This window comes from Dufourea novaeangliae, unplaced genomic scaffold (genome assembly GCF_001272555.1).
Source record: "Dufourea novaeangliae isolate 0120121106 unplaced genomic scaffold, ASM127255v1 scaffold60, whole genome shotgun sequence".
NCBI classification, from domain to species: domain Eukaryota; kingdom Metazoa; phylum Arthropoda; class Insecta; order Hymenoptera; family Halictidae; genus Dufourea; species Dufourea novaeangliae.
In genome coordinates, this window is record NW_015373935.1 from 41371 (window position 1) to 65178 (window position 23808).

The window sequence follows — 23808 nt, forward strand, 5'->3', positions numbered from 1 at the left end:
AGGGAGGAAAGGAAGACAATGGGAGCTCTTCTCCCTCTCGACCTCTCTGGTTTTCTGCCACCTTGCGTTACCTGTTCCCTTGCGGAGGTCTGTATTTATATACCTGCAAACACCAGCCCTCGTGGGGCTCTCTTTTACACCTTTATATCCGGCATCGGTTTCAAATTTAAAGTGCAATAAAATCATTCCATCGGTCGGAGGTATCGCGTTTTAGAGGAAACACTCCAGGCCCTTCGATGATTTATGACGGTGATTAACCTACGGGTATCTACGGGATACCCGGTAGAAAGATGATCAATCATTTGTCTGGCTACGCCATCGGGGGCCCTCGAGTATTGTCTCCACCTTTTTATTCCAGTTTAATCGCGATTTTCCTATGCTGGGGTTCCCTATTTCGGGTTATGAGCAATTCGGATATTTTTAGTAAAATTTTCGAATTATTTACTGAAATATTATTTTTCACTTATTCCTAAAGCAAAAAGCCGTATCTAGTCCGCGTGACTGCTTACGAACATTTTATGTATCCTGCATTGGTTAGCTGCTGTTGTAAGACAAATAAACGTATCGGGCGTATTAAAATAATGAAAAAAACTTTTTCTGAATTTATTAAGTCGCAACGAAATTAGCCTAGGTAGGTACTTTGTTTATTACAAAAACCATTTTGACATATGGTTGAGGTTAGAGCCTCCCCCTCTCAAACTCCCAACAACTATACAACCATGTTGACATATATACATTTGGACCAATTTTTAGACACGTAATTTTGATGCCATTAGCTCTCGCGAAAGGAAGTCAAGAAAATCCCCCGAGGTCTGTAGGAAAATCGGTTCCAATGGTTCACCAGATCGTCGTGGAATCGACGTAGTAGCAAGTCCACAGACACACTCACAGTGAGAGGAAAAAAAGCGGAGAGTCGACTGTCAAAGCAAGGATGCTTTTTCTTCCCCCTCCCCCGTGACTTGAGGGCAGAAATTACACGCGTGTCCGCGAGGTGGGGGAGGAAGAACAGGGAGAGAAAAAGAGACAGCAAACACGCGGGGCTCCGATCTCGCGCTGGCACACGAGAAATGGAATGTGGACACCATATGGCCGGGATCTTCGTTCAACCACCCACTCGCGCCTCGTGTTCGTCTTCGTCTCGTCGTGGTTGTCGTCGTCGTCTTCGTTGTCTTCGTCGTTTGCCTCGGGGCCACTATCATTTCCCCTATACAGTGGGTAAAAAAAGTATACGTATATCCTTTAAGGAGTCATGCTCAGTCAGAAATTTTCAAAAATCGATTTTTCACTTTCTACATTTTCTTTAAGTACAACATCTCGAGAATATTCTCTGGAAGTTTCAAGGTAATCCAATTAAAAACGGCAGAGTTACAGGCGTTAGCAAATAAACATTTTATATAAGTGTAAACTCGACTTGAAACTTTAAACGCGTTTTTCTCGAAACTACATTTTTCAAATCGGTGATCAATATTTCTCGAAAACTACTGCGTCGATTTACACAGTTTTCGCAGACCACTTTTTGTGAAATGACATCCAGGAAATCACTCACCATTTATTTACTAATAAATATCTTTAAATAAAAAAATGACCTTATAATTTAGAAACTACAATCTTTGAAACACAAAGACATTTTTTGAAAAAGGTCTTATAGTTTTTGAGAAAAAAATTCCCAAAAAGCACTCTTTCTTTGGCCACCTGACTGAGCATGACCCCTTAAAACAGAACAATTCGTTCAAAATTGGACCAAGTGACTTGAGCTTCTTTTAAGAAAATGTTCTGCTTTAAAGGGTGTACAAGTACTTTTTTTACTCACTGTATGTGTAGTGACGATTAAAATTATTTATTTGTTCGCTGATAATACCACTACTACTACTCGTGTGCTACCAATAAGAGGACAAACGTCGTGTCCTTAGGAACAGTCCACCCTACCCATAGTATAAAAAGAAAAAAGTTTGCCTCGGGGCCTTTCTCGCAGCAGCCGCGTTTTACGCGACGTCCTACACACCTCCCCCCTCTGGAAAGAAGAGGGGGAAGGCTCCTCCCGACTGGCTCCAAGAGAAAAGTTCGTTAGCGATTTCAGCCGTAATTGCGCGCTGGAATGGAAATTTATAGCCGGTATTACCACATTCGCGTTACGTGAAATCATTCGCCGCCAGCCATGGAATATTCTGATTGTGCGTGCGCGAGTTGTGCGTTTCTCGACTGCTACAACGCACTCTCTGCGGACCCCAAAAATGCATTCTAAAAAGTACATATATTTAACCTCTTGCCTTACAACATTGAGTCAGATACGTGATAACGATTCTAAACTTAATATAGTAAACGTGTATAGGTATTATTCGTTTTTCTTGAGTGAAATACTGTTCCGTTGGTATTAAAATTTGAGGATTCAAATAAATGTAACGCTTGTCTTAAGAATAGAATTCCGTTTGTGTCTGGGAAAATATTAACGATAAAGTAATTCTTGAGAGTGAAGTCGTAAAAGAAATCGTATGGTAGGGGGTTAAAAATAACGTTGATTATTTATTGTAACATCAATAGTATCCTTAATTCAAATAATACAGGAAACGATTTTTGCCAGAAAACATTTGTCCGGTACTGTATACGATGGCCGGCAGCACAAATCCTAGGAAGAACGCGACGAAAAACGAGCAAGACGTGGCGCGCGAAACGAGCTTACGTAGAGCCGCGCGCTCCGGCGTTATAAATTAAAAGGCGGCCCGTTAATAACGAGGAAGAAGCAGGCGAGGAGCCGTTCCAGGCCTCTCTCTCTCTCTCTCGGCCGAAAAATACGAGGCGACGCGTTGAATATTTCGCGCTGAAAACGGCTGGATGATTATCCAACGTGGGCCCAGAGAAATCCGGATATCAAATGCGCGGTCACGTACGCGAGTTTACGTGTTCTCCTCGCGCGTATATATAAATACAAGCCCACGCACCAGCCCCGACCAACACTCATGCCATCGGCCGCACAGTCTGTCGTGAAATGCCGGCCCGTCTCTCTCCCTCTTGTCCCTTTTTGAGAACTTATTTTTGCCCAGAGATGGACAAATACATTATTTGGATATTTATTAAACGAACGCGATAAATCTCGTTATTGTACTGTATTTATTATTAACCCCTTGCCTTACAACGTCGACTGAGACGATAACGATTTCAAAATGAATTTAGTAAACCAGTCCAATCAGAGCGCGAGTCTGTCGAGTTCCCGTGGTAACGTCTGCTACAACACGCCAAGACACTGTTAGTGACACGACGTTTCTGAATTAAAGTAAATATTATTAAAACACAATTTAAATACCGTATTAGGCATTTAAAGGAGGATAGTAAATAAACGGGATATTACAATACGTGACACGATACCCTGTTCAAGTCAAATGTTTATGAAATTTTTACGCACCGAGCTTAAAACGTTAGCCATCATTGTACCAAACCTTAGGAGCAAAGAAGTTTCACAGCAAAAGAAAGTGGAGGGAAGAGAAAAAAAAAGATAGCGCGTTTTGAACAGTGTTGGTGTTGTTCCATGTTTCCCCCGCAGCATCATCCATTCCTCATCCGGTATACATCAACGTCGATCTTGCTGGCAACGCATTCTGAATGAAACCACGTTCGGAACGACCGTGCCGTACGTACGTACGGACAGACGGACGGACAGACGTACGAACGGACGAACGCATGGACGAGCGGACAGATGGACGGTCGAGGGGGTCAACGTTCCCTTCCCTTCAAGGACGGCCGGGGAAAAGTCAAAGAACAGTCGAGGAGCGTAGGAGCCAGAACGAGGCCCATCAAATGGAGTGGGGGAGGCACGCGCACACACACACACACACAGCAGGGGCGGAGTGGACTCAGAGAGAGAAAAAGAGAGAGATAAAGTTATTTCGGGACCACGAATTTTCACGGGAGTAATAATAACTGGCGAAGTGGAATAGATAGCTCTAGGTATTCCGTGCGCGCTTCAGTTTTGACCGCGTCGAAACGCTTCAGGGGGACTGGCCCCGACCGCGTGGAGTAAAAAGTAATTGGGTGGTGGTGGGTACCGTTTGAACTGCTGGTCTTACGCGTTCCTCGGCCCGCGGTGTTGGCTGTTCCGAGATTTTGTTGAATGCTGAGTTACTACCAGACACCGACGAAATAATCCTTTCTTTTCTTTTCAGTATGAAAGGAATTTTCATTCATTTTATTTATAGTTACATATTTATCAAGCGATATCTTTTCACGTAATCGCGACTTGAAGATTCAGATTTCGATGCTCCAACGATAACTAAGTTCTCCGTTTCTTTAATTTCGCGATTAGAAACTGAATCACGCAATCCTTTTGCATTCACGTGTTGTTTTCTCTTCACCAACACGAGCCCCCGACATTCTGATCGATAAGACAACCATGTTTTTCCTCTCGATCGTGAAGTGAAGCATAATTAACTTCGCGTCTTATCCAACGGAAGTAGGGATCAATTTCGTTAACACTACGTCTGGACAAAAATTAACAGCTCTCGCTCAAGTATGATAATATGTTTCTGACCGTTCCCCGTTTAAATTCAATTTGTTGCATATGGATCAGAAGATTACTTCTTAATAAATTAATATATCTGTTCATTGTTATTATATTTGTTTTTTTTCCGTTTCATATTTGATTCACGTGTCCATTGGCCTAACTAAGTAAGGCCAGGTGCCCCAACCCTTATACGTGGTGTAAAATACTTACAGGTGTCTGATGGGGAGTGTTATGGGCGAAATTCAGGGGGCCTGCCTCCCCCAAAAAAAAATTCTAGTTACGCCAATGCACGTGTCCTTGTTTATGATACGTGTTATCTTGGTATCGAAGGGTTTTTTTCCCGTTAAAAGTAAGTATTATTGTTATTCGTGAAACAGGAAAACAGGGGAACCGCGGTGGCTCTGGTTCTCGGCCCGGCAGAGGTCGCGCACCTCGATTCCGACATGTATGTATCGCGCGCTGTCATAGCGGTCCGCCGTTTATCGCGGCAATTCGTAAAAGTGTTCCCGAGATAAGAGTGCGCCGTTCCGCTGGCGATACCACTGGAGAGCGTGTACAGCCATGTGGGTCAGAGAGACTGACCGAGGGAGCGCGACAGCACAGAGAACGACTGAAAAACTCTCTTTCGAAACACGCTCAACGAAATTCGGCTTCCCCCGTGTCTCGTCTTGAGTCCGAGGGCGAGAGAGGCGACACACTGGGTACCAAAATGGCGGCCGATTCTATCGCGTCCGATACGAGCACCTACATGACAATAAACCGCCTGAAGTCTCCATTATTGATGCAACGAGAGCCACAGTGAGCAGAAAAAGTAAAAAAACACAGTCTCTTCGTGACGAAAACTCGTCGAACCCTGAAACGAATCGAATCCTCTGGTCGCCAATTAAATCGACACCGATCTGCTGCGTATCTTCGTCCCCGCGACTTCCGGTCGATCTCCGCCGTGCTCCGATCGCAGACACGCGATATTCTCAGTTTATACATAATAATCTTGAACTGCGCGACAGTTTCGCGTCACTCTAGAAGTCTATTTATAAATTCCACGATCAACATCCATCGATCTATCCTACCTCTATCAGACCGATACAAAAATACTACACACACGCACAATTTCCATTCAAAAAGTAAATACAGTGGACTCTACTACTATATTGGTATAACCATCACACCTACACTGTATTTTGACTGTCAAATACAGGACATTGTATCTCAAACAAACAGATCCATATAATGTAATATTTTTGTAAAAATGGGCTTTGTCCTGTGGAAATAAATAAATATTAAATATTAAATATTGCCATGGTCTGACCTGTAGGGGAGTAAAATGGCAATGAGTTCAGAGCTCCCTCCATGCTAGGCTCTATCGGCATAGCCTATGCCTCAGCGCCTGCGCACAAGCTGTGCACGAAAGTACGTGTGAAGGGGAAGTGCCTCGCGTGGCAATATATTTAGTGGCAATATAGTTAGAGTCCACTGTACCAAAGTCTGGACTATACCGAAAAGGGCTAATCTGGGTATTACCGCTGATTCTCCTCGATATTCCTTTCGATAAAAGAGAGCGCAATAGCAATTGGTAATCTGTCGTAAGGATTGTTATCATCGATTATTCTACTAAACCAGCGGCAATCGTCGAAAACAGAAACTGTCTACCCAAACGGCAGATAAGAGACCCAGAGTAACGGGAAAAAGTTTGCCCAACACCCGCAGTCTAGTAATAAGGAGATAGTGTAACAGATAATGTATCGCCGTGTTCACACCGATTGGTGTTATTGACGTTTATAATTAACCGATAAATAACACGACAGAAATGAATCTGGCGACAAGGAGAAGAAATTAGCAACAGGGTATATAATATGTCCACCTGGGTAGCCAAACTTCGATTTTAACAGGGTTTTATAAGATAACAGCATATAGGTTTTTAATGACACCTGTATGACAAATATTACGTGTAACCACTTGATAATTTTAAAGATACGAACGATCAAAGTTACCTACCTTTAAGACTCAAGTATCTTTAAAATTATCGAGTGTCTACACCTAATATTAGGAATCCTGTATACTATCATCTCACAGAACCCCGTTAAAATCAAAGTGGGATAATTTGGGGTCCTCTCATTATTAGTAAAAGACGGGTACACATGACACAATACTACAAATTTACAAAACTACTTTCATGAAAAAAGCATCAAAACTGATTGATGGTACAAAAAGCTAAAAACCGACATAGATGTGTCAATGTGCCCCTTTTCCATTGTGCCCCTCAATTTTGATACCATTTCAATAGAGGACCGGCTCTCGAGTATTTCTGATAGTCGACACGTGGCTCCTATCCTGGCAAGGTTTGGCCACCACTGTAATGTTGTATAGTGGTCGCTGCGACGTAGAATCGGTCCCAGGGAGCAAACGGTTGGTTCGCCAGCAAGAAGACCGAAAAGAGAGGAGCATCATCACGCAGCCACCGCTTACCCCAGGGTAGGAAAGAGAGAGAGAGAGAGAGGGAGAAGAGCGGCGAAGAGCGATCGGGCAGACCGGATATGACGCGACAAGCACATAACGATGATCGTAGATTGCGTTCGGTTCTTGTGAGCGCGAAAGGCAGCTCGAGCAGGAGCTTGAGTTGATGAAACGATGACGAACAGGGGAGGGTAGAGCACGGAAAGAGAGACAGATGGGACTCGATCGGTCAGAGAGAGAGAACTGCGACAGGGGAAAGCGAGAGAGGCGATCAAAGACGGAGGAATGAGAGATAACGGGGTTGGCAAACACCAAGATAGCGTGGCCGCGGTGTACTTGTGTTACAGAGAGAGAGAGAAAGAGAGAGAGGCTCGATCCAGCAAGGGACGTGACCCAAGTGTTCCTAACCGATTCGATTCTTCTTCGAGCACGCTGCTCCGCTCTTGGATTCTAATGGTCTCCGCGGAACTGGGCACTGATCAGTTGTATACATGGTGTGACAATAAAGTTTCGAAAATAATTTTCTTTCCATTCGAAATTGCAACGATAAAAATACTGATTATGTCCCCTCTGATCATCGCTCTAACGGTATACAGACAAAAAATTGTCAATCGTTCAAGTTATTGTTGTGTGTTCAGAGGATCGTTAGCATATTACGAATAGATGTCTGTTACTCAACTGGAAAACCAATACGCTAGACAGATTCGCCGAGATACTGCGTGGCGATCGACGAGCAAAGTGCTCCTGCTTGCATTTGTAAATAAAAAAGTCGGATGAAATTCATGATTGCAGAAACTTTTTTTCTGCAAGCTTCGGGATACGCTTCGATTCGTCACGATCGACATTGAGACGTGTGGAATCCGATAAGATTCTCGGGGATTGCGCGTGTGGAACGCGCTGAATCCGAAACGAATTTTTCGTAATGTCTCTCTCTTTGCTTCCGTTTTCGGATGATATCGGCGACGGCGGTGCTGCCTCGCCGATTAAGGCCAAGTTTCTTGGAAAACTGTGTAAAATGAAGATTTTTCAGACGATTAAGGAATTATTAGGAATTGACAAACGATAGATGAGAAATTAGTCATTCGTCGCTGAAATAAAGAAACTTTTCCCCGTATCTGTCCGCAATGCATCACAGAAGGGACTAATTTTCGAACGGAGTAAATATCGTTTCGATGTTTTTTTAGAAAAATCTCCGCCACTCTCATTGAACAACCGTTAAGTAATATTTAAGGTAAAAAGAACAGAACTACAGATTTCGTTCGTACACGTAGGACGCGAGCAGCCGAGCCGTTGGCCACACCTTTTGCAACTTTGTTCGTATCCCGTATCCTCCATTCATTATTCCGGACACATGTCGCTCAAGGACACGATGTGTTCGCGCCGGAGATGATCCGCGTGCATCTGCAGCAGCAACGTGCGTTACCGCACACATACATGCGGCGTACTTACGTAAGAAAACGGGCGAGAGCAGCAGTAGCGTCTCGAAAACGCGCCCTCGACGGTCGAGAACATTTTGGGTTCAGATTGTTGAACATGATCGGAATTCTAATAATGTTTGCTACTGAACATCTTGCGAGTAGAACGTACACGGAAACGATTAACCAAATCGTTTAAGACACATTTCGAACGCTTCGAATAATTGCTGTAGATAGGCTGACCGTAGATATTTCATATTTGACCTATTTCTAGATCTCGACCCTGCTCAGGGACCCGTGAAACAGCCACGCTCGGACGAAATATAAAAACCCGTGAAATCCAGAGATGCGACCGATCGAAAATTATTCGAATCCTGTGAAGCATTTACCTATCTACCCGTGTATATTTTTGCCAAGGACGTCGTCGGAGAGATCGGTCGAAGAGTCCGTCGACTTTTCGCATATATGTGCGCGTTATATTTTTGCATTTCTAGATAACGCTTCAAGATTATTGCAGCGCCGAGTACAGAGCCGGCATGTAAACACGATACCGCGGTAGACGTGCTTAGAAGACCCTCGAAATGATAATAACTCTCTCTCTCTGTCTCTCTCTCGTTGCTCTCCGTGAATGAAATTCAAATCGTAAGTATCATTTTTACAAGGACAGGTCTTGTTACGTAAACAACTTTATTCATCCGACGAAAGTAACATGCAACGGGCGCGCGCGAGCGACTTCCCTCTGTTGTCTCAATGAAAACAGAATCTCTCTATGTACTTGAGGAACGCTCTCGAATATTTATTCGATAAGGCGATATCGTCGTTTCTTTCTTTTTTTTTTTTGTTCGTCGGTTTGTTTGAAAAACTTCGTATCGTCGGGGTACAAGAAAAACAGACACTCGAAGGCAGTACACAGTGGATTTAATCGAAACGCATCTCCGTTACAAAAACGATGCCGAGTTGTACTACAAATACTCGATGTCTATGAATGCTAATCTAGTCGGTCTGACTCCATTTATGTGCATCATAATCGAATAAAAAACTCGTCATTACCCTAAGAGTGGTCATTTCCTCGTGTGACGAGTATACTCGTCGAACACCGTTAAAGGGTTAATTATGCCGGTAATCTGATTCGACAGTCGCGTCCATAAAAATACAAAATTACCAGAGATTTTATGCGTTATCATTGTCGAATAATCTAAAGTACTGGAGCCCAAAATTAATTAACAGTCCAATTTCCGTTTCGAGCGTAGTTTCGATCGTGGGGCACGGAGAAACGCACGTCTAATCGAGACAGGTTTATCGCGGCAAGCTTCTATCGCTATCGAATTCGAAAGCAAAACAATGGCCAGCAGCAGAGCTGTTTCCATCGACGCGAAATATCTCCCCGCGAATCCATCGAGTATCATTGTCGCGTATCTCGAACGCGGTTGGAATTATTCAGCGAGCGGCGCGGCGTGTCGGCCGGCCGAGAATATCGGAAAATCGCGTTCCTAGCCACGTTTTACGTCACCAGGCTTCGTTCCCCGTCCCTTCGGAGGAAATGACGTACGCAAACAGAATAACAACGCCTAGCCTCGCCTCGCCGAGAGTAAACGCGCCCGACGATAATTCAGTGTTCTCGAGCGAGCCAAGGAAAAACCTTCCGTCTTGGTTGCATCATCAGCAAGGAACTGGAGGGTGATTCGAAAACAAAAGAGAAATTCGGAATCAACAGGTCATTAAATGTAAATAAGTCCTAGCTAAAATTTGTGATCAAAAACTGTAGAACTGCACGGAAGTGGAGTTGGAAACTCAGGTGAAAATGGACACAGTCATCGTCCTCCGAGTAGGATGGACCGAGACGAATCGGATTAAAATATGAATTCAGTCCATACTTTTTATATTTTCATGGAAACGAACATTTCGATTGTTCATATTGCGTCATCCTTGTCCGCCACACCCAATCCAATAACCCATCAATTGATGACTGGGTTAATTTTCATCTGAGTATACAAAAACTTCGTACAACTCTACAGTCTCTGATCGTTAATTGTAGTCGGTCATTGTTTATATTGATTCGAATAGAAAGACAGGTAATTTACCAAGAGATTCGTTCGGAAATGCATTTTGGAGAAGTGGATGCATAAGGATCGAAATTGACCCATGTCACTGTGCCTGCATCACCGTCAAAGTCAAAACCATTGACGATTCGACTGTTCTGAAAACCGCAGACTCGAGCGTTCGAAAATAGAGCAGGCGATAACAGTGCTGAGTGCCAGCGTTCATTGAGTACCGCACAACCAGACCGGTTGAATGGGAAACTTATCGATTCTCGATCAACCGTAAATGGAATCGAACCGAATAGCTTTCGGTATCGCTGATTTCAAGGCTCCATTCAGAAGATAGCGGAATCATGATTGCGTCAACTATAAAAAAATACCTCCCTCGCGTCGATACTTCAGCAAACGACCGGTGATTATCTTTAAGGCCGAGCCACGATTAACACTAGCACTACCAAAGCAAACAAAATGTATGGTTCGTATACTCTCATAAAACAGACTAAAATGTCAGAACAGTGTATTTTCTAAGATTCTTCGTATCTTTTATTGCAATATATAAGTGAAGAACTTTTTGTAAATTTATCGATTTCCATATTTTTAACAAGCTATCCGTTTTACCAACGTGACAGAAGAACACGTTTTCTAATGTTAAATTCAAACGCCACTTTCCATTTCCCTAATCTTGATCGCGGTATCGTTCGTCCATTCATTCAAGGTATAAGTTTCTGAATCGCGTTTATCACGATCCGTTCCAAGATATTTCAGGCTTTGCTATCTTGATAGGCGGATTATTCCACGTCAAGTGAATCACTTTTGTACACGAGGTCTGGGAGTTCACACAAATTGAAATATGTTATAATCCATGTGAAAACAGAGCTGAGGGGTCATCATTCTCAACTTCCTGTTTTCGCATGGATTATAACATATTTTAATCCGATCAAAATCCCAGATATCGTGTTCAAAAGTAGATTTGCTTGGCGTGGAACGACCCAAACGTAAATACACGAGGATCGAAAAAAAAGCGAAAGAGGGGCAGGGGCACTCGTCAATCTTCCCGATCGGTGAATCGAGGCAATAGCGCCAGTCGACTCAGCTACCTATGCGCCATGCGTGGAAATTGTGGCTTCATTCATGCCGGACCGACAGACACACACTCGCTCGCTTGCGTGTATCTGTGTCACGATGCGCGCGACCGTGTCGATACCCATACCCAGCGATCACCAGAACGTGAGAATCGGTTTGTACAACTTGCTCCGAAATTCTGTCATCGTAGGCCTTAGTCAAGGTATTTCGTCAGACTTCTGCTTACTCGATTCTATCAGCCGGTTAGGAGTTTCGACGATTATAGAACCGAGTGTAGTCGGTGAACACGATACAGTGTGGTCTAAAAGTGGTATTTGTTATAGTACGACGAATTAAAGTGTCAAACATCGGGGATAGTATAGCCTCGACCCAGAACAAGTTCTAACCTATGAAAGACTAATGAACTATACACCAGCGAACCAATATTCGAAGAAACGTACCGATCTAGTGGCTTTACAACGAATTAAAGTGTCAAACGTCGGGGACAATATAATCCCAACCAAGTTCGAACCTCCATCGGTCCCAAAGTATCCCCACCTCCGATTTGCGAGTATATACGCGTCTCCCGATTAAAATTACTCCACCTGCGCCACAGAGATACATAAATCGTTGTGTGGCTATCTAATCAACGATCGGATATCAAAGTTACGCGTCAGATCTCATTTCACGGGGTTCTGAGTAAGCTGTTCCAGGGAACAGGCCGAGTTTCTCCAGATACCGTGTGGATGGATAATCTCGGCTCTCGATTCATCGTTTCCAGGGTAGGCCGTCAACCGGGCATGCCTCGGGCTCGCTCATCGAATTTCGTGGAAAGCTCGATCATTCAACGAGGTCGCGCGCGCACGCGCGAGTCACCGATTCCTCGAGAACGGTGTCGGTAAATCGGCAGGCATGTGGTTCCGTACGCGAGACCGAAAGAGAAAGAGAAAAAGAGACAGGGTGGAAAGGGGAGGGGGGGACTTCTTACGTGACACACAGAGAGGCACGCCACACGCAACACGCGAGCGCATGCGCGTCGAAGTCACCAGGTAGGGTACGTCAAACCGAATGGCATTCATCCTATTTGCCCGTTCCCGAAGCGAATGGACGCGTCTGTGGTGGTGAGAGAGCGCGTTTCGAGAGTGTGTGCGACCGCGTGCGCATGCGCTCGTACGACACGCTACTCGTATTCCGCTCGAAGAGAGAGGAAACTAGCGATGGGACCGATTCGATCGCCGTCCGTATGGAAATTTTCGAGCGATACACACTCGGCGCGCCTACGCCCTGGGATCTATTATCCATTTTTGGAAAATTTTCTGTTTTACCCACTCGATTTTCATTTGGACCAATTAGAAATTTCGAACTGTACTGATGAGGTGCAGATTGTCATATTCGTGAAACTCCGATGAAATATCGATGAATTATTGAAGAAAAGATCGAGTTACAGAGAATTTATTTGGAATTAGATCAAATGGAAATTTATCTAATTTCTCTACTAGGAATTCTTTTATTAGGTTCGAAATATGGAATTGCGGACGATTATGGCACATCTATAGGTGCATAGAATCTTAAGTTTGGGATACGATATTACACGATTTCATAATTGGGACGTCTCGTCGGACTGCAGATTAGAAATTAGTCACGGGACAATTGCGAAAGAAACGTTTCGCACTTTCTGTTTCTGTTCTTGAAAACAGCTGGTTCTCCACGAGCGATTATGAGGCATCGTTATCTCAAGTATTTCAGTATCTATTTTCGCGTTGCCTTCTGTTTACAGCATGTTCCTTGTTTCTGTTAATGGATTACAAACTTTGAAAATTCTCACTGTCAACAGAACACTTTTCCTTGTTACATGTATGTCTTTTCGTGACTACAGGCTAAAAATTCGAATATCTCTCTAGTAACGCAGACCAAAAACGAAACGTCGAAAAATTTGAACCATTCCTTCTCCTAATTATCCAGAAATTCGTGAACAATCTCACCCAGAGTATCACGAGAATTGTATCCTTTAGTACCTTAGAGCCGACATATCGGCTACCCATTTTTAATATAATTTAAACACATGCAATGACACTTTACTTTTATAAGACAAGTTTATATAGTAGAACACACGTTTACTGAATAGGAATAATAAAATAAAAAACCTGAAAATACCTTCATTTCTAAGAGAAATAGGTGTGTTAATTTTAATAGATACCTCAAAAATCGCATATTTTTCAAGGTATTTTTGGACCATCCCGGAAAACTAATAAGGTACTATAAGTTAAACCATCGAATAACGCTTATAACAACGCTTCGCCGTAATATTCATTGCAGCGGTAGCATTAAATCAAACGTACCCACACGTATATTCCCCGAGCGTAACGCGATCGTCGAGAGTCTCAACGCCGTTTACTCCCCTCGAATACCATTCACACCCAGTGCATTCATAAGCAGTTACAATAAGCGAATACTTTCCGCGAAACTATATAGACGAGCCGCCTACGAGGTCACCATTCCCATCGCCGAGAGAGGAAAGCGTCGAGAGGATCGGTCGGAGGAAGAAACGCGCGGCTACGCTCTCTATGTGTGTGCCTGCTTCTCTGTGTGTGTTACGGGACGGAAAGGTGGCGACTGGCGACTTTCTCGCGAACTTTCTACACCAGTAAATTTCATTCACTACTTCGGCCCGCCACTGCTCGTGTGGCTCGGCCTCTATGAAAGCGTAGAGTGTGACTCAATTCAAGCGTGCGCGCGCGCACGGCGAGTCACGCTCGCCTCTCGATCGAGTCGTTGCCCACAGAGTTAGGCACAATTTTATTCGAATAATAGATAGTGAAAAGTATCAGTATCTAGGAGCATCATTCTGGGCTTTAAACAATTAATTAGATTCAATAATTGTTTGCCACATGTTGATTCATTCAAGAAGAAGTGTTATTTTATTATAAGAAAATTGGAATTTTCACGTTGAAAACGATTCAAAATGACAAAGTAGTTATTTATGTTTTATTCGAAATCTAGATAATTTGCCCATCTCTGGCCACCCATAGAAGCCTGACCGCGAGAAACTTCGTCTGTTACACGACGTTCCAGGATGCTCCGTGGAAGAACGAGTTCGAGACCGTCGATGACTCGCGAACGCGTTCAACAAGCATTTGCGAAACGAGCTCGTAACACAAGACCCCGGCCTGGCTCCACCTCCTGCTGCTGCTCGCGCACCGTAACCCTCGAAACCGTAAAGCCTTTTGTGCTGCTTGCCCTCGATTGGTCCTGCGACGCGTATTAGATTCCAGTCGGGACAATGGGGGAGAAACCGGAAACGAGAGTCAAACATCGATTCACGAGAAACTGGAAGACCGGTAGAGGAAACGGTTGGCTTTCTTGGGCTCGAGTCTATCCCCTCCAGTTCCCGTCGGTTTTCTATTCACTCGGAAGCCCGTTCGCCCGTTCACTCGAAATTCTCTCGGCTGGGTGATCATCGGGCCCAACGACTCGAGTATCATGAATGGGATCGGATTCTCGATATATTACGAATATACATATAGGCGAAGAATCGCTATAGTTCGTGCAAGCAGAGTGCCATTTGGCAGTGGTTCCGAGGGAACTCGACCGTGTGATAAATAAATCCGGAAGCATTTCCTTTTGGTGAATAGATTTCTAGTGTACATATTCTTCCTACACCCGCGTCAGACGACGAATAGTAGACACTATTACGACTATTTGAAATAATTCGTAATATTCCCCAAAAGAATCGATATCCCCTCGAGTGCTCTAGAGCACAAATACGTCTACTGAAAAGTCACCGTCGATTTATATAATAGACACTTAAGTACACGCATTACGGAAAAAATCCCTAACTCCAGAAATCCCTAGCAGTCACCGATGTAGAAATGGTCGATTTAAAAAATTCGAAGGTGTACTCGAAATAAATATAACTATTTCTCTCGTCTAGTACGAACTTGTATGAAATAACAGGAATGAATGAACGAGTGAATGAATGAATAAGAAATGTGGACTCACCGTTTCGACTAGGGGGCCGTGGGGGCGCAGGATACTGGGGCGGCGTCAAGGGTGGCGGCTGCGGCGACACTCGCGCAGACGAGGAGGTCGTTGAGCCTCGGAACGCCGGTCTAAGCGTCGTCGACGTGGTAGTCGTCGTAGCCGCCGTCGCTGTCAGCGAGGACGTGGTGGCGGCGGTGACGGCGCGCTGCTGGCCGCTGTACCTCGAGGCGGTGCTGCTGCTCGGGCTGTTGGACGGCCAGGGCGGGCGCCGCGGTGGCAGCACCGGGGGCGGCTCGTAGTCCAAGGTATCCACACTTTCGGCACTTCCGTTTCACCTGTACCCTGCACCGCGAGCCTCCTCTCAATATATCTCTCTCGAACTTCCCTCTTCTTTAGGCCTAGCTCCAGTGTTCGCGTACGCGGCACGTCGTGCACAAACTCATCGGACCACGATACGCGAAGGGAACCTCGATTAGGTACTATACACCCTTCGGTCGTAGTTTCCCCACTAATTTTGCTTTTTTTTCACTGACCTCGGGAGAAGAAAACTCAAAGAGAGAAAGAAAAGGCACCCGGATTCCTTTCTCTGTTTTCCCGCAAAAATATACAGGCTCTTTTCCTCCCTGTTTCTTTTCTTTTTTTTTCGTCACTGCTTCTTTGCCACTGGTCACAAAACGTCACAACAAACACGTAAACACATCTGCTCGAGTCACGGTTTACCACGCGTACGTAGCTAGAAATGTAATGGATGTTGACGCGTGAACGTAACGTGTAAAGAACGTAACAAGAAACTCGCGAGGCTAAGGATCCTGGGTGGCGAGCGAATGGTGCACGGATTCGCGGCCGATTGGTTTCCGTAGTCGATGGAACGAAAGGCGGCACCCAGCAGCACACGGTTGTCGCTCGACTCTCCGTACGAGCCCGAGAGAGTTGGAGAAAAACACCAAGGCACGATACGAGACGAGACGCGAGGCTAGGCAAGCCGCGAAGAAACGGGACGAGACGAGACAGAAGGACAAGATCGGTGAACACACACCGCGGCTTCTTCTCGCGCACTGGCCACACACACGGCTCCCTCTCGTCTCGTGGCAACGATGCTGCCGCTGCCGCTGCTGCTTGCTGCTGCTGCTGCGCTCCTACGGTCTCCCTTGCTCTCTCTTTTTCCTTTCTCTCTCTCCTATCCGCTACGGGATGCGTACTCGAGCCAGAGCGAGAAACACGTAGACACCGACGGAGAGAAGGAACGAGGCTTGGGCCGCGCGAGACGGGGAGAGAGAGAGGGAGAGAGAGAGCGAGCACGCGCGTGAGAGAGAGAAAGAGGACCGACTGAATCTCGCGTAGGCCGTCTGCCAGTAAACAGGCTCCTTCATTCACTGCTTATTTTATACGGGCGGCCCCCTATATGCTCCACAGAAATAGCCACTTCTCACTCTGTCCTTGTCGCGCGCACATCCCACGGCCGGATATATGCCCTCGCTCCTGTCGCTGCCGTCGCCGTCGTCGTCGTCGTCGTCGCTGCTCACCGGTACACGGATCTCCTTCTTCCTCCTCTTTCTCTCTCTCCCTCTCTCTCTGACCGCCACCTCCTCGTTCCTGACTCCCCTTTCTCTCGCACTCTCGCATTCGTGTCACGCGGCTCGCACCTCCGACAACAGCACTGCCCTCCGTGGAAAAGCAACGAGTAGGAGGCCCTCACCGGCGTTCTCCTTCTCGTGCATCCTTCTCTCTCCTCCCCGCGAACGTGTGTACGGCGTTCTCCTCTTGTTCCTGGTTCCTGTTCCCGTTCCTCCTCTTCCGACGCGGCGAACGCACCAGAATAACCGGATATGCCACCGCCTCTCTTTACAACCACCCCTCCGTTATTTTTCACGAGACACACTGTCACCACGCTCTGCCACTAAACAACGGCACCCCGCGCGCCACTGTGACGACAGGTGCGTGATCGTCAACGACGTCACCCTGTCCTGCTGTGTTATTCTGTGACACAAACACACAACAACTGCCAAGTTTCCCGTCGAGAGATACTGTTCGATTTTTCCTATCGTACGGCGATCCCTTTGTCGAACAGTTCCACGATGATATCGTTTTGTCGCTCGTCGATCGTAGAAACTGATCACCGACGACGAGCGGTCGGATGACGAGACGTTAGTTTTCAATGGAATCGGATGGCACTCCCGCGACAGATCCAGTCGCGCGTGTTCACGGCTACGCGAGGAGCGTTCGCTCGAGTTCACTGGTTTTCTCGAATGGCAAGCCTCCGCTCGATTTCCCCGCGATGGCTGGCGAACTGCGCTCGCGCGGCTCGTACGTACGTATTACACACACTTCTACACGCGGCACGTACACACTCGGCACACGTACGCCGAGGGATCTGGGTATTCGTGGCGCGCACGGTCTCCTCTCTCGCGTTAAACGGAAAGAGAGTTGGAACGAGCCGGCTGGAAGCAAGAAAAAAAGAGACGAAACGACGAGACAGCCGGCCAGGGGGGGAGGGAGCGTGAAAGAAGACGGGAGTGCGAGAGCGAGAAAAGAGACGGGAAAGAAAGGAGGGAGGAAGAGAGACGGATAAAGAGGGTGGGAGCAACGATCGTCGTGCGAGAGAGAGAGAACGATAGAGAGAGGAGAGAGAGAAGAAAAAGTTCAGCTGGCCTCGGCGGCCATGCCGGTGTAGATCGTGCGAGCGCAGCCCAGGCGCGTACTATCCAACCAACGGGCCACCAGTCAACCAGTCAGCAGCACGCCTTCTCTCTTTTCTTGCTTTCTGCCTCTTCCTCTCCCTTCTTCTTTGTCCCGTCCCTCTTTCACCGAACACTTTTTTCTTCGTCGACGTACTCCCACAGGAGCCACGATCACCCACACGACACAATCTTCTCGTTTCCCCCTCGTCGATCCTAACCTCTCTATCTCTGTTTCTTGCTTTTCTTCTTCACGGTCGTCCGTGTTCCCGTGCCGGTCGACGGTCGGAGCGGTATCGGATCGTCGTATCCATTGGTTCCCCCGGTTCCTTGTCACTGTCGGTTGCAGCCGCACGTCCGACTCGTCTCCTCGAGTACACGTTACTCGACACCGCGGAATATCTCGCAGAAATCGAACGGACGTGTTTCCTACGTCGGATAAACCGTCGAGCGAGAGTACTTTTCAATTTTCACGCGGCAAGTTCACCGCGGAACGGAGTATTTGCGTTCGTCTTGCGGTGGTGTCGACACGACCGACGACAGAGAGGAAACTGTTAACAACGCGACGCGCACACGCGGATTCTTCTTTCCTTTCGTCTATTCGTAACACGTCCGGTGGTTTCTTTCAACGAAACACCGTGTACCGTTCGTTCTCGCAGCGGAAACTGTTTGTGTCTCGTTTCGAGCCGAGACCGGCTGCCGCTCGACGCTGCTGTGTGGCGTTCTAGACTCTCTGCTCGTTACAAACAGCGCGGAGCAGCGGCCTGTCGTTCCGTGGGTGGGGTGCGCGCCACGCGCATGCGCCCTCGTACTCTACACTGAAAGTTGCATATGCGCTCGTTCACTAACACGCTTGTCGCACGTAACCCGCGCGCGTGCACACACACGCAACGCTGCGACTTCACCGCCACGAAAGCACCGTGACGCCTGCGATCCCTCCCCCCTGTAACCCGCGCTCCATTGGCCGTAGACCCCCCGGACCCCTTCATGCTTCGCAGCCGTATACCGTACCCAGCGAGCCAGACGCGATACTTCATTCATGCTCGTATTGTGCGACCAGGGCTGCTTCTGTTCGTTCGGGCCCCACGCGCCTTTCATCAACTTTCCTCTGAACACGCGCGCGCTCCACGGCACCCACGCAAAATTTTCTCTTTTCCAATTATTATCATCGTTATTAAGCGGATAAATCCCTGTAATATCGTATGTACATAAATTTAAGGTTTACGGCATACAATCATATTTTGCGAATATTCGATACTGCTGTGATGATTTGTCGTCTGTCTACGATGTTTAAATCCTACGGAAAGACTATCGGATGACAGTATTCATTTTCCTGCAGTTGAACGAGTCGTTGTATCCACAACCAATTGTAAACACGTCAGATCCGCAAGTCTATCTCGCTTTCAAGTTTTGCTGGCGTGTATGTCGAACGAAGGAATTTCCGAAATTACAAGCACACCTGTACCCGTTAACAACGAGTCCTACTTCTTCTGGTGTACTACCGTAGAAACGTTTCGCAATACATCGTTATAATTTTACACGCGAAATAGTATATCATTCGCAACCTCGGTATTCCCAGCAAGATTATGAACTCGAGCGCGTGGAACTGTATATTCCCCTAGAATGTTTCCGTGGAACTGACACAAATGCATCGTTACGAAATCAATTTTTCTATGACCTAACCGTAACTCGGGAATATTTACAGTGCACATTGCAAAAGCAATGGGAACGGTCCAGCGGAAGCGCGTTTGTGAAATTTCAAGCGGGACTGCCAAACGCCTGGATAGAGGACAGTTTTATTCATTGAAGGATAGCGGAGGCCAATGACGATGGGTCGCATTCGCGTTCCGACTCCCCGCCGCCCCACGCCGCGCGGCACTTGAAAAATCTTCGTTCAGGTGATCGAACGTCGTAAAACCGATATATCCCTCTCTCTTTCTCTCTCTGGTGTGTACTATGGGCTCTCCCACATGTCGGGGAGACTCGGCTCTCTTCGTAAATGTCCGCCGACTACATCCTCTTTCGTCTTTGTCCTTCTAGCGCTACAACCCGTGCTTCGTGCCTTGTCCCGCTGAGCTCGTGCTCCCCGTCTCACTCTGTCCGTTTTACACGTAAGCCGTACCGTAACTCCGTGCCTCCTCTGTGTGTACACACGTTATTTATGCTGCGTTGTGTGCGTGTTCCTCCTCCCACTCCCTGTCGTGAGCCAGACAGTGAGCATAAACCAGGCTTTCCTCGTCGTTTCCAGGCCCAGTCGTATTTCTTTCTCTCTTACCTCGGAATCACGAGAGCCGGGGATATTGTCAAGATAAATCGACGAGACTCCTGCAAATAAAATTACCATAAATACGCGCCTGGTTGCATCACGTCGCCGGAGCTCTTTCCGCTCAACCGGACGGAGACGCAGCCTGCGCGCTCGAGAGGCTCTGTCGCGTAGTTCTGTCCCCCCACGAATCTCGTTCGTTGTCGAGAATTTCGCGTACCGCGATTCATACGATCTTCGTTTCGAGACCCATTCATTCCGTCCCGGTAACCTGGGATATTCGTGCGTCTCGGAATCGAAAGAACGGATGCGTTGCATCGTGATACACACGATGAGTTCGTTCGGGATAGCTTCACCGAGAATGGCGTAAAGGTGGAAGAAGCGACCGATAATGTATGTATGTAAGGAGCAATGGGACGTGGTCTAGAAACGGCGCACCGGCCCCAGACCTCCGTCTAATAACGCGGCTACTGGCGGTGCTGCAAATCATGCTCTCTACGCGTGCATATACGAACAGCCAGCTGTGGGAGACATTCAAGGTTTCCATGGACTCTCGTTTATTTCGTGAGCGGCTGCCGTTTATAGGCACACCTGACGCGTTCGCTGTAGACACAAATGCGACGCTATTATGGGGACCGTGTATTTTCGGTAGGCCTCACGTTCGTTGGACTTGGGTCAGGGTAGTTAGAGTAGCTAGTTTTCGGGCGTGACATAGTAGGATATTTGAAATTATGTCTAGATCAGTGTTTACCAATCTTTTTTGGATCGTGCCCCACCTCAACACCTCAAACATCTCGATGCCCTTCTAGCATAATAGTAAACCAAGGAAAAGATTTAATATTAATCGATGCACACCTGAAACCGAACATTTTTTTATTATTTATTTACAGCTTTAAAAATTCATCGGGTATATAAACGCCCTGGAACCCTGAAAGATTCACAACTTTTTTTTTTTGTACTTTAAGCTGTAATCACTTATTTTTGCAGGAGGAAACAGATAGTCCGGACGTGGGATATGCAATGAATTCAAATTCCAGCCACATCTCTAAGGTAATTACATTAAGTGTTGATACATAAAATTAACACTTTCATCATACGTAGAAATACCCGAGTACCTACAGTCACGACAAAAAAAAGTCTGCGGAACCGCGAAGCGTAAATGTAATGAATATTTCATCAATGTACAGACTAAGTTTCCACCGTGGCGTACACCGCGCCGCGAGTCACACCCCTGAAACATTGTATACAAACGCGCTACCTCGCTCGAACGCTGGACAAACCGGCGGCACGGAATAAAAAGTTCTGCGCCGGGGCGTTTAAGAAACATTACCAACAAGCCCTTGCGGCTCGATAAAGATATACATATACATATAGGGTGGGATCACTGAAAATGATCAGCTTAGATTATTCTACTGCTAGCTGTTCCATCGAAATTTTGTTTGAACGCTTAAGGGGTCATGCTCAGTCAGGAGCCCGAAAGAACAGTGTTCTTTGGGAATTTTTTTCTCAAAAACTAAAAGACCTTTTTCAAAAAATGTATTTGTGTTTCAAAGATTGCAGTTTCTAGATTATAAAGTAATTTTTTTATTTAAAAATATTTATTAGTAAATAAATGGAAAGCGATCTCCCGGATGTCTCTTCACTAAAAGTGGTCTGCCGTGATCACTGTAACTTCGTAACGGTTCATCTGAAATTAAAAATTCAGTAAGATTTATGTAATGGAAGAATCAATCTTGTCCTTGAATGTGGGGTTTTTCGAAATAATGATTAGGAACAAAATGGCGGACATTTTATTACCATTATACTAACCAACAAATTTTCAGATCGAACAGCTAACAGTAGAATAATCTAAGCTGATCAGGTTTCGTGGTCCACCCTGTATAATACATCCCGCGTGCAGGGAGGGCTTTCTCGGAGCGGAGATACAATTAATTTAAAACAAACTGGATAACGAAGTACGAAGAAAATCGTGGTTAATGAAACGTGAAACGCTGGCCCAATTAATGAACGAGGGGGAAAGGGAGGGGCGTTTCGTGCTCGTTGCCCAGCATTATTGGTCGGGGTGGTGGCGATGGTAGCGACGAATTTATAATAATATAAATGTACGGCTCTACGGGCGTGGCGATGCGAATCGCGTGCACCACTTCCCTCGGGAGGATATCCGGTGTAGAAACGCTTCGTCCTATCTCTGTCTTTTTCTTTCCCTTCCTCTCTTTCCGACGGCTCGAGTCTCAACCATCTTTCCCGCCACCCGCCGCCTACACTCCTCCTTCCTATGTTTCGATGATCACCTTTCGCAGCATAGTAATAGTCAGGGACTTAAATCTGTACGATTTAAGTCTGGCTCCATGACACTGAATTTTAAATATTCCATAAACTAATGGCCGTATTAATGGCGATTTGGAGAAAAAAAGGACGTGTTTCCAGTGATGTTTGTTTCACTAAGGTTTGTCTTCAATTCATTTTTAATGGAAAACCGGGTTCGTTCCAGAGAGAACTTAAAGCATTCGAGTAGAATGTACTGGACAGTTATTCGTGTGTCGCATGAATTACATTCAGGTGTGTGGTGCTTTCTTGTAAGAAAATCGTGTGTCTAGATAAGGTAATTTTTTTGTTACTTACAGAAATAATCGCACAAGTACACGTAAAATGGACACACACTGTATATCTGTACATATCTCCACATTCTCACAGCCACAGGACCACGTTTGTCCCTCACTGTGCACTAGCCCCAATTGACCCTCTTCCTACGTACAAACATTTTCTCTATCTCTGATGAAAAGTAACGAGGCATAGACTCTAAACGTTTCTCGCCCATCAATTAACAGCCCTCCCCCCCCCGCCCCCTGGTTCGTTGTTAGCGGCTCGGTCAGGAATTCCCAATGGTTCTGGAGCGTTGCAGAACCGATTGAGAACCGAGGACAAATTAAACGGAGGGAGATGGAGAGACCGTTTTCGCCTGGCTCTTCCATATGACTGTTTTCTGCGCCATCGGTTTCAACGGTTGCTGGGGTTAATTGTCTAATTAAGTAAGGCGCTCGGGCGGTCGCGCGCGAACGCCGAAGCTAGGCCCGAGAGCGCAGTCGGTCCCGCTCGAGGCTCCACACGAATGGCGAAAGTTACCCTCGTTTTTTCGCAACTTTGTTCGCTGGCTTCCTTCTCGTCGCTCCACATTGTCGTTCTTCCCCTCACCTCCCTACCACTCGGTTCTCCTGACCGGATCCCGTTCTCCTTAGCAATCGTTCCGTTGCAACCGGCGTGAATTCGAGACGTTCGCCTAACAACGAGCCTTCTTTCGCCGCGAAACCGTGAAATCCGGCTCGGTTCACGCTTCCGCGAATTAACCGCTAGCCCAACAGGAATGAAAAACGAGGTTCGCCCTTTGAAGACTAATCTCAGATATTAAAAGGGGGTGGGGGGGGGGGGG

General features: G+C 46.4%; 1 protein-coding gene across 2 annotated transcripts in view; it reads right to left on the minus strand.

Moving 5' to 3' along the window:
- LOC107185350 (protein sprouty homolog 3) overlaps positions 1-23808 on the minus strand; it is a 51464-nt gene that overhangs the window by 21708 nt on the left and 5948 nt on the right. The window contains exon 1 of one of the 2 annotated variants that reach the window (XM_015573015.1): positions 15462-16707. The exons of the other annotated variant lie outside the window; for it this stretch is intronic. The gene's annotated coding sequence lies outside the window, so the exon portion shown is untranslated. Of the gene's footprint in view, positions 1-15461; positions 16708-23808 lie in introns of those variants that run through there. 2 annotated transcript variants of the gene reach the window in all.